The sequence below is a fragment of the Natrix helvetica genome (assembly GCF_964273705.1).
Source record: "Natrix helvetica genome assembly, chromosome: Z".
Lineage (NCBI taxonomy): Eukaryota > Metazoa > Chordata > Lepidosauria > Squamata > Natricidae > Natrix > Natrix helvetica.
The window spans coordinates 89,171,848-89,182,424 of NC_138554.1; positions in this window are offsets into that span (position 1 = coordinate 89,171,848).

Below are 10,577 nucleotides of genomic sequence, written 5' to 3' on the forward strand. Positions count from 1 at the left end.
TTTATTTGCCCTTAAAAAAATAATGTAAATGAGTCAATTAAAGTATGTTTACATATCAGTTGCTTTAATCCAGGACAAGTACTCTAAAAAAATTATTTAAATATTTCAGGTGCATTTCATCACATTTTTATCACATGTCCATGTTTTAATGCAGGCAACAATCATATTTGGCTGATTATTTTGCCCCACCCCAGATTTGATGGAAGGCACTCTGCTACTCTTAAGTTTTGCTATTTGAGATATTTTTCAAACCTTAAATTTAATGAGACATTTACCATTAAAATTGCAGTAAGTTGATTTCAGTCGTTTCTCTCCTATTTTTTAGATGCTACCATGTAAGTCTTTTGCTACTTCAAAATGTGCACACCTCTTGAGGGAAGAGCTTAGAAAAACATGCAAGATGGAATGGTGTACTGAGATGGCTGTGAAAAGCATTCTTACTGGGCCTAGAGTGCCATCTTGTGGCACTTTCCAGCTACTTCTGGGGTTACCGTACAGCAGCCTGTTTCATCTGGTCAAATTTTTGGATCCTGGGAGACAAGAAGGGCTGCAGTAAAAGACCCTGTGGGAAGGAAAGCGTCCGTCTTTTAAACAAAGAGAAATTATCCTCTTTTAATTCCAGCTGCCAATACTTCACAGATTGAAGACCAATCTTTATGACCTAGACCACTAAGGAGAATCCAAATTAAAATGCCATTAAAATGGAAAATATATTCTGCATCAACCCAGCTACCACTGGCAAAAATTGGAAACATTCACCATGAAACAACAACCGTTGCATCTCAGAAATCGCTTTCTTACCTCTCTGCATTTCCTGCCTTCGGGTTCTAGCTCTTAAAATAGGCATCTCATTTAACCTGTGTGAATATGAGGTTGCTTTAATAGGATGTTCATGAGGAAAGCATGCATCTGTAAACCAATCAATAGTTGCCAAGTGTATTTTCTGTCCAATGAGCTTTTGCTATTCTGAGAAGTTTGACAATAAAAGGAAGCCCCGAACAATGTTCTGGGTGGGTGCCCTTCGGGGTGGCTTCCATCGGGTGGCCTTCCCAGCACAACCTTACTCCTGTCTGCGTCTGCTTTTCTACGTCACCAACACCACTGAATAAATTTTCAGCAACCAATCAGCATGTCCTATGGCGGTGTTAGCAAACCTTTTTGGCACCGAGTGCCAAAATTTGGCCGTGTGCATGTGGGAGTGCTGGAAACCAGAAGAGCAGCTGCTTGTTGTACATGCGCTCACCAGGAAGATGATCTTTCAGTTTCCGGCATGTATGCCACCTGGTCTGGTTTCTGGCACGCATGCGTGTGCAAAGACCAGCTGGCCAGTGTGCATGCATGTGCCGGAAACCGAAAGAGCAGCCACCCGGTGTGCATGTGCATGCCAGGAACATGATCTCCTAGTTTCCGGTGTGCACATGCATGCTGCCCAGCTGGTTTTCATGCGTGCATGTGCACCAGAAACTGGAAGAGCAGGTGGCTGGAAACTGGAAGATCACTTCCTGACGCATGCTCACTGGGCGGTTGGACTTCCGGTTTCTGGTGCTCCTGCACACGTGAAGATCAGCTGGTCGGTGCGCAGACCACAGAAGAGAAATGGCCGATGGCTCACATGCCCAGAGAGATGGCTCTGCATCTCTTCGGGCACTCAGGTTTGCCATCATGGGCTTATGGTGAACATTCTGGAAATTGTAACTCAGCAATTTCAGCTGGTTGCAGCTCGGACATATCTATCTTAGAGCTTATTTGATTCCCGACATTCTCTGTTCACCTTTAAAAGCAGTGAAGTAGAAGGGCTAAGCAGCCTTGAAGAGTTTGTGCAGAACAGTTACTGATCTACACCTTTGCTTGTTCTTGCATGCATTTAGGGGGCATCATTTGGTGTTTATTGTAGAAGCTCCCCCAGTTTTTTAGAATTGTATTTCCCAAGATTCCCAGGATCTTCCAGCAATTCTCAGGGCATCATTGATCTGAAAATTCCATCTAGAATGACTACAAAATATAATTTTGTTTAAATGTTTTTAAAGTATCATCAAAGAGCTGCATAAATCAGTTAAAATTAAATGGAACAGTATAAATGTTATTTTTTAAAGGCTACAATTCTGTTTGCATGTGTTGTGTTGGAAAAAAATACAAGATCCTAACAGGTAACATACTGCACTTTAATTGTCTACTTATGGCAACAACATACAGTATATTGTCTTACAAACAACTCTGAGTTATTTTTAAGAACTTCTATCAAATTAAAATAGTTTTTAATTATGGTAACTCTATTGATTCCAGTTCAAATTAATATCAGTATTGTGACTGGTTGTTTGAAGTGTAGTTTGGTCTAGTGGTTAAAACTACAAACTAGGCAATGAGTTCTATTCCTCCCTTAAGGCATGGAAGCAGCTGGCTGTCTTTGGGCCAGTCACTCTTAGCCCATGACAGCAGACTTTGGCAACAAGCCAGTAGGTCAATTCCTGCTACCATCAAATATTTGATTTAAAAAAAAACATGCCCAGCGCGTTCAAGAAAAAATGCTAAGAAAAAAAATGTGGCTAATTGTTTAGTCTCAATATTTTAAAGCAGTTGTTCCTATAGGCTGGGATGAAGCTATGTAGAAAGAAGCATGCGTGTTTCAGTTTTGGCACTCGGTGACGAAAAGGTTTGCCATCACTACCCTATGATATTCCAAATTTTCCATTGCAGAATTATTATTATTTTTTAAAACAAAATTTTATTGGTTTTTTAAAAAAATATTATTGGTTTTTTTAAAAACTAAACAAGGTAAGGGGTAGTGGAATAAGTTACAAATTTTGGCAGTTACAATATGCAGGAGGTGGTCCCTCCCCCCGTACTCATACATTTCATTTATTAATACATTAGATCAGTGATGGCGAACCTATGGCACGTGTGCCACAAGTGAACACAGCTGAGTTCACCTTTTTAAAAGCTATTTTTCACCTTCCCCAAGCTCCAGATGCTTTATAGGAGCCTGGGAGGGCAAAAAGAGCCTCCCCGCCCCCGCGGAGGCTTCAGGGACTGTCCCTGAAGCCTTCAGAGCGCTTTAAATGACCCTCGGAGCAAACCGGAAGTGACTTCCGGGTTGCTCGGAGGGTCGTTTTAAGAGCTCCGAAGGCTTCAGGGAAGCCTCGGACAGTCCCTTTGGAACGCTTAAAACCACCCTCCGAGTAAACCGGAAGTGACTTCCGGGTTGCTCGGAGGGTCATTTTAAGCATTCTGAAGGCTTCAGGGACCGTCCGGAGGCTTCCCTGATGCCTTCGGAGTGCTTAAAACCACCCTCCGAGCAAACTGGAAGTGGACTTCCGGTTTGCTCGGAGGGTCGTTTTAAGCGTTCCGAAGGCTTCAGGGACCGTCCGAGGCTTCCCTGATGCCTTCGGAGCGCTTAAAACGACCCTCCGAGCAACCCGGAAGTCACTTCCGGTTTGCTCGGAGGGTGATTTTAAGCGTTCCGAAGGCTTCAGGGACTGTCCGAGGCTTCCCTGAAGCCTTCGGAGCTATTAAAACGACCCTCCGAGCAACCCGGAAGTCACTTCCGGTTTGCTCGGAGGGTCGTTTAAAGCGCTCCGAAGGCTTCAGGGACAGTCCCTGAAGCCTCCGCGGGGTCGGGGGAGGCTCTTTTCGCCCTCCCCAGGCTCCTATAAAGCCCCTGGAGCCTGGGGAGGGTGAAAAAAGCATGTAAAAATGGGGGGGTCGCACGCTGTGCGCGCATGCGCACTAGGGGGGGTCGCGTATTGGGGGCAGTTTATAAATTAAGAGAGGGGGCGGTTTATAAATTAAATAAACCTTAAACCTTAAACCATTATGGGTGCGGCACGCCCGCACTCAACCCCCCTGCGCTCCCCCCACTTGTGGCACGTGAGCCAAAAAAGGTTCGCCATCACTGCATTAGATTATTACAAATTGATGGTATTTTGTCAACATATAAGCTTTTACCTTCAAGTAATTTCAATCACTTTACATCAAACAGATTTTCTTGTTCATTTTTGTGATCTGAGTTTTCTTGATGTTGCCCCTTCTCCCTCTGCCAGCAGAGCTCCAGCCCCTCCCGTGTCTTGTGTGTCTGGTGTAGTGTCATCAGGCTTATCTAGGAAGGCTCTATTTTTTTCCATAAAGGCCTGAGCCTCTATGGTTGTATTAATTCTGACTTTTGTGTCCTCCCAGAAAATTAGCATACCTTCAGGCATCAGCCATCTGAACCACACCCCTTTCTAGTATAATTTCTTCGCTAGTAGCGAATAGTTTTTTCTTCTCTCTCTCACTTTCTTAGGGATCTGTTTCAGAATGGCTATTTCTCTATCCTGGTATTTTAGTGCTTGCCCCCTTTGTGCACTCAGAATCTCATCTCTTGTAGTCTTTCTAAGGAATTTGTGTACCTCCCTTGGAACATTATGTGTTCTAGCGTATGCTGAGTTTACTCTATAAACCAGGTCCATGTCCCACCACATCTGTTGTTTGTCTTTTTTAATGTATTCAGCCAAAGGGTCATAATCTCCCTTATATCTTCATCATCCGCCTCAATCATATTTTGAAACCTAAGGAAAAAGGACATTCTTTCAAATTCCATTTTTATCTGGTGGTTCTCTAGCTCTTGGTTCCCTTTCTGCACTCCCCCCACCTCCCCCCTCATCTCAGCCATATCCTCCTCCAAAAGATCAAATCTCTGTGAATTATTAATCGCCCGGTCTTGGTTCTCTCTAAGCTGCTCATTCATCTCCTTAAATTGGTTTTTTAAATCCTCCTGTCCCTTTAAAATCTGTTGAAACATCTGCTAAAAGTCCACCTCAGAAGGCTTGGGCTGAAGCAGGGAGGTTAAAGTCTGTTGTTCGCTGGGGCTGGACGCTGAGGATGTCAGGGCGGAGACTGCAAAGCCCGGCTTCCCCGGGGGTGGTCTTTTGGGTGGCATTATAATGAGCAAAGAGATAACAATGTCAATACAGAGAGGAAACAATTAGGGAGGAAAACCGCCAAGGAGGTTACGAGGCAGAGAGTCCAAGCAGATAGGAACCTTTTCTGTATTCAGCTCCTGGCAATAAAGTAATAAAGTCCTTTGTTCCAAGCCCAGAGTCCAATGTAACAAGAGATTTGTCTGAGTGCCACGGAGACAAAGACAAGATGCCTGAAGCTTCTATGGGTGGAGTCACATTTCAGTGTCTATGAAGATGACGGAAGTGTGCCATCTTGCCCTGCCAGCTCCGGGATCAGAAGGCAAAGACCAAAAGTTTTCAAAGTTTTCAGATCATCACCTCATTTACACAATTGCAGTCCAAAATCTGCCTTTGCTATGAGCATGATTTCGTTGCATGGCTCCCCCCCTCCTCCTCTGGGGGCAGAGAGCAAAACCGTTTAAAGCCGCTTGTCCAAGGGGGGGGAAATCCCCCTCCCTCCAGTCACGCTTCTCCAAAACAAGTTGAAAGTCAGTTTTAAAAAGCTGGCAATTTTTTTTTCCTTTCAGCCAAGTAAGGGAACGGGGGAAAGTTTCCACCTCACCACACAGCAGCTGCGTCCTTCAAATCTTGCTTTCTTCCAGCTGCCTCATCGCGAAGACGCCGTGGCGCCTCCCCTCTTGCCTCCCGGTGCCTAGGGCGATGCGGGGAAACCCCCCTGGCCGCCGCCGACTCAGGGGGTCCCCCGCTATGCCACCCCCTTGGCAGGAGCCCCTCCAGGGCATCCTGTGCCCCCCGGATCAGTGGGGAGCCCACCAGGAGTGCACGGGGCGAGCAAGGCTTGCCCGTCGTGATCCGCAGCCGGAACAGGAAGTCCATTGCAGAATTATTTTTAAACTTGAAAATGAGGTAAAAACAAAGAATACTGGAGTGATCATGGATGTATATGCTAAACTCTGCAATGTATCTTTTCCTCCAGTTTAAACCAGGTGTTCCTAAAGCTTTTGCCATCAGACTTTTTTCTAGTGCAATCTTAATATATATAGTACACACAAAAATCCAAACAACAAAATGAACATAAGTGAACAATGAAGACAAATCAATGAAATTTTTCATAAAAGTGGATTTATTATAACAATGTTTAATACAATTAAAAGTTTCTTCACACCACCACTGGATTCTGTCTGCACTTCTCCAGAGAAGATACATTTCTCAGTTTCAGTATTAAATCCATAAATACTTAATTGCAGAAATAGCAATAGCACTTAGACTTATATACCGCTTTACAGTGCTTTACATCTCTCTAAGTTTTACAGTGTCAGGATATTGCCCCCAACGATCTGGGTCCTAATTTTACCTACCTAGGAAGGATGGAAGGATGAGTCAACCTTCAGCTGGTGAGAATCTAACCGCCAAACTGCTGGCAGCCCAGTCAGCAGAAGTAGCCTGCAGTACTGCATTCTAACAACCACATCACTACGGCTCAAATAAAAGTTGTTGTAGAATAATGAAATATGTATTAAAATGGGTCATCATAAAAATGAAAAAACTAAAAAAAAGTACAATATTGGATTCATTTATGGATAAGTATTTGATTCCAAACAGATATATTGAACCGATAGAATTAACATATAATCTGGAAGCCCACACTACAGTCACTCAAGGTCTAATGATTCCACAACATATATATCTAAAAAAGCTATCAATGGGCCTCTGTATGTCGTGCCACCAAATATGGCTGTGTGCCACCTGTGGCACATGTGCCATAGATTCGCCAGCACGGTTCTAGACAGACTCAAGTTCAGTTCCCAGCTGAGTTATGGACTGTGAGCCAGTAACCATTGTTCTTTCTACAATACTTATCCCATAGCTTTTTGGATGACAAAAGGAACAAGGAAAATAACCAAATATATTTAAAAACATTCCACCAAATCAGCAATAATGCATTGTGTATGTTTTAAGAAGTGAATAGAAATAACTGTATTGATCAATGACGAAGAAAAACCTATAATTCTTGTTTTCCCAACTTTAATATTTTAATATGCTGTTTGTGATGTTACAGTTCTGCAGTTATTGTTTTTATTTCATATTTTTAAAATCTTAAATTCTATCCGGCAATGCATTATGGCTATAATAAAAAGTGGGTTAAAATTATAAACATACTGAAAAGCAGCTAAAAGCACAAGCAGATAGATATAATCTATGCATGAATTAGAATGCTATAGGAATAGTTTTTTAAAATCTATCATAAATTATAAAACTATTTTGCAAAGAAGTAAAAGAAGACATAATTATAAAATAAGGTGGAAGAAAATGAAATAAATGAGTAAAATTGTCAAATTATGTCCTTTATTTTGAGCCACATTGCATAATAACTTGTTTTTTCCATCTGCTTCCTACTAATGCAAACACTGAAACAGAATTTGGCAACTTTAAAAGTGACACCATTATTATGGTTTGTAAAAAGAAATAAACGTTAGAACTTGATAGAAGTGCAACAACAAATAAGACACAATTTCAATATTTACTAACAAAACTTTTCTAGATATTTGGCACCTCCCAAGAGGGCTAGGGCAGTGTACGGTATTAGAACATACTAAGGTAAGGTCTTATAATATTTTATAATAGGAAGATTATAGATAACCAGGACACATTCATTTGGAAGATTATCAGCCTTTTGAATAGTAGCTGTTGGAGGAAATCGGAAACCACTATTTTATGAATGCACCTTTCTTTAATAAAATATAATAAAATAGATTATTTAAAAATAAAGAAAAATTAAATAAATGAAATGCCCTTTAGGGAATGTTAGAAGGTAAGTATTAATTGGAACAAAGCCTCATACCTAACAAGTGAATATTATTTATTATAATGTATTGTTATACAAGCATAGTGCAAAATGTATTTATAATAAATCTATCACAGGGTGTTTATATTTATTTATCTATATATGAAGTGACCAAGCACTTGATGGAGCAGTAGTTACAGACAAACCCTGTCCACAACCTGGAGTTTGATCTTTATGGGGCTCAAAGTTGACTCAGTCTTCCATCCTTCTAAGGTCAGTAATATGAGGACCAAGATTGTTGGGGGCAATATGCTGACTCTGTAAACCGCCCAGAGAGTGCTGTAAAACACTATGGAGCAGTGCTATTTTTTTATATATATAATAATATACACTAAGAAAATCCAGCTATAATAACAGGATTTTTAACCAAACTTTTTTCTCCCGTTTTATGTTAATTTGGATACCCATCTTTTTTTTCCCTGTCATTCTCTGTTCCCCTTGTTACCTTGCCAGCATACGCTTGCTGGCCAGCTGAATTCAGCTTTTTTTTTTTTAGTCCATTTTTCACCCTCCCCAGGCTCTTGAAGCCACTGGAGGGCCTCTTGGGGGGGGGAGGCTGTTTTTGCCCTCCCCAGGCTCCTATAAAGACTCTGGAGCCTGGGGAGGGGAAAAAAGCATGCAAAAAATGGGAGGGAGCACTGGTCATGCACGCATGCACGCTGGGGTTGCGCATTGCATTATGCATGTGGCACGCCCGTGCACGACCCCCCTGCGCTCCCCCCCGCTTTTGGCATGTCAGCCAAAAAAGGTTCGCCATCACTGGTCTATAATATAATTTCATCCAAATTAAACTAACTTGTAAGTCACCAGGTAGGACCTTTGTTGTCTGCTTTGAACAGCATTTGGCTTACTGACAATAAGTGATAGCACTTGGCCAGTTAACTATTTTTTTTAAAAAAAAATTTTTTTTATTATTTACATGGGAGTATATTGAATACATTGTGACTGTCCTGGTATTTCATCTGCCTTAGAAACCAAAGTGAAAGATAAATAACATGTATGCTACATACACAATGCTAGTCTTATACAATTATTTTTAATAATAATAATAATAATTTAAATTTATTAGCCGCTCCCTTTCCGAAAAGGACTCGGGGCGGCGTACAATGGAGTAAAAAACATATAACATTTACATAAATCCATGACATACATAAGTACAAAGACACACATGTTCGGAGGAGGTTAACAGATACAATACATAGACAATTAAAAACCATTAAAATACCCTAATTACAAAACCCCATGTACAATCCAAATTCAAAATGTTAAAAAACAGACAGTCAGGAGGAGTACGAGAAAATTACGGTTGAGCCAGGCCAGATAGTTGGAAGAGGTGGGTTTTCAGTTGTACACGGAAGGAGCGGAGATCGGAAGTAATCCTGATGTCCCGGGGGAGGTCATTCCACAGGGCTGGGCCCATCACAGAGAAGGCTCTGCTCCTGGGTGTCGCCCCCCGACACTGTTTGGCGGTCGGCACCCGGAGAAGTCCCTCTCTGTGAGAGCGGATTGGTCGTAGGGATGTGTGGGGCAGGATGCGATCCTGCATGTAACTAGGCCCTGTGCCATGGAGCGCTTTAAAGATCATAATCAAGACCTTGAAACGCACTCGGAAGACCACAGGAAGCCAGTGCAGCTCGCGCAGGAGAGGTGTTACAGGGGAGAATCTAGTCCTCCCCATGATCACCCGCGCGGCCGCGTTCTGGACCAACTGTAGTCTCCGAGTGCATCTCAAAGGAAGCCCCATGTAGAGAGCATTGCAGTAGTCCAGGCGAGACGTCACCAGCGCATGGGTGACTGTGCGTAGGGCATCCCGGTCCAATAAGGGGCGCAATTGGCGCATTAGGCGAACCTGATGGAACGCCCCCCTTGCCACGGCTGTTACATGGTCATCCATGGACAGCCGGGCATCCAGGAGGACGCCCAAATTGCGCACCTGTTCCATAGGGGCTAGTTGCACGCCCCCAATGGCCAGAGATGGAAACACCTGGTTGAACCGGGGCGCCGGAAGCCACAGCCACTCCGTCTTGGAAGGGTTGAGTTTCAGTCGGTTGCCATCCATCCAGATCCGTACGGCCTCCAAACACCGGGACATCACTTCGATGGCCTCATTGGGGTGGTTTGGGGTGGAGATGTATAGCTGAGTGTCATCAGCATACAGATGATATCCCACCCCAAAACCACGGATGATCTCGCCCAGCGGTTTCATGTATGTGTTGAACAGGAGAGGCGAGAGTACCGAACCCTGTGGCACTCCACATGTGAGAGGCCTCCGGGTCGATCTCTGCTCCCCTGCCAACACACGTTGCGTCCGGTCAGTGAGGTAGGAGCCAAACCACCGTAACACGGTGCCCCTGACTCCCAACCCCTCCAGCCGGTGCAACAGGATACCATGGTCGATGGTATCGAAAGCCGCCGAGAGGTCTAATAGGACCAGGATAGAGGAACAACCCCTATCTCTGGCCCGCCAGAGATCATCCACCAATGCGACCAAGGCCGTCTCCGTGCTGTGCCCGGGTCGGAAGCCGGACTGGCGCGGGTCTAGATAAACTAGTTGACCAACATATTCATTCCGATACACAATATCTCATTTCAGGTCTGCTTAGCCTAATTTTTTCATGTTCTGATTCCAACCTCATGTTTCCAGCCATTGATAAAATCTATTCCGTGTGTCATAATAGTCTGTCTCTTCTTTGTTTTTTAATTCTAATGTTAGCCTATCCATTTCTCTGCATGTCAATATCTTCCTTATTATCTCCTTTTCTGAAAGGGTATTTTCATTTTTCTATTGCTGTGCACACTCTATTCTCGCTGTTATTAGGATGTGAAGCATTAGTTAA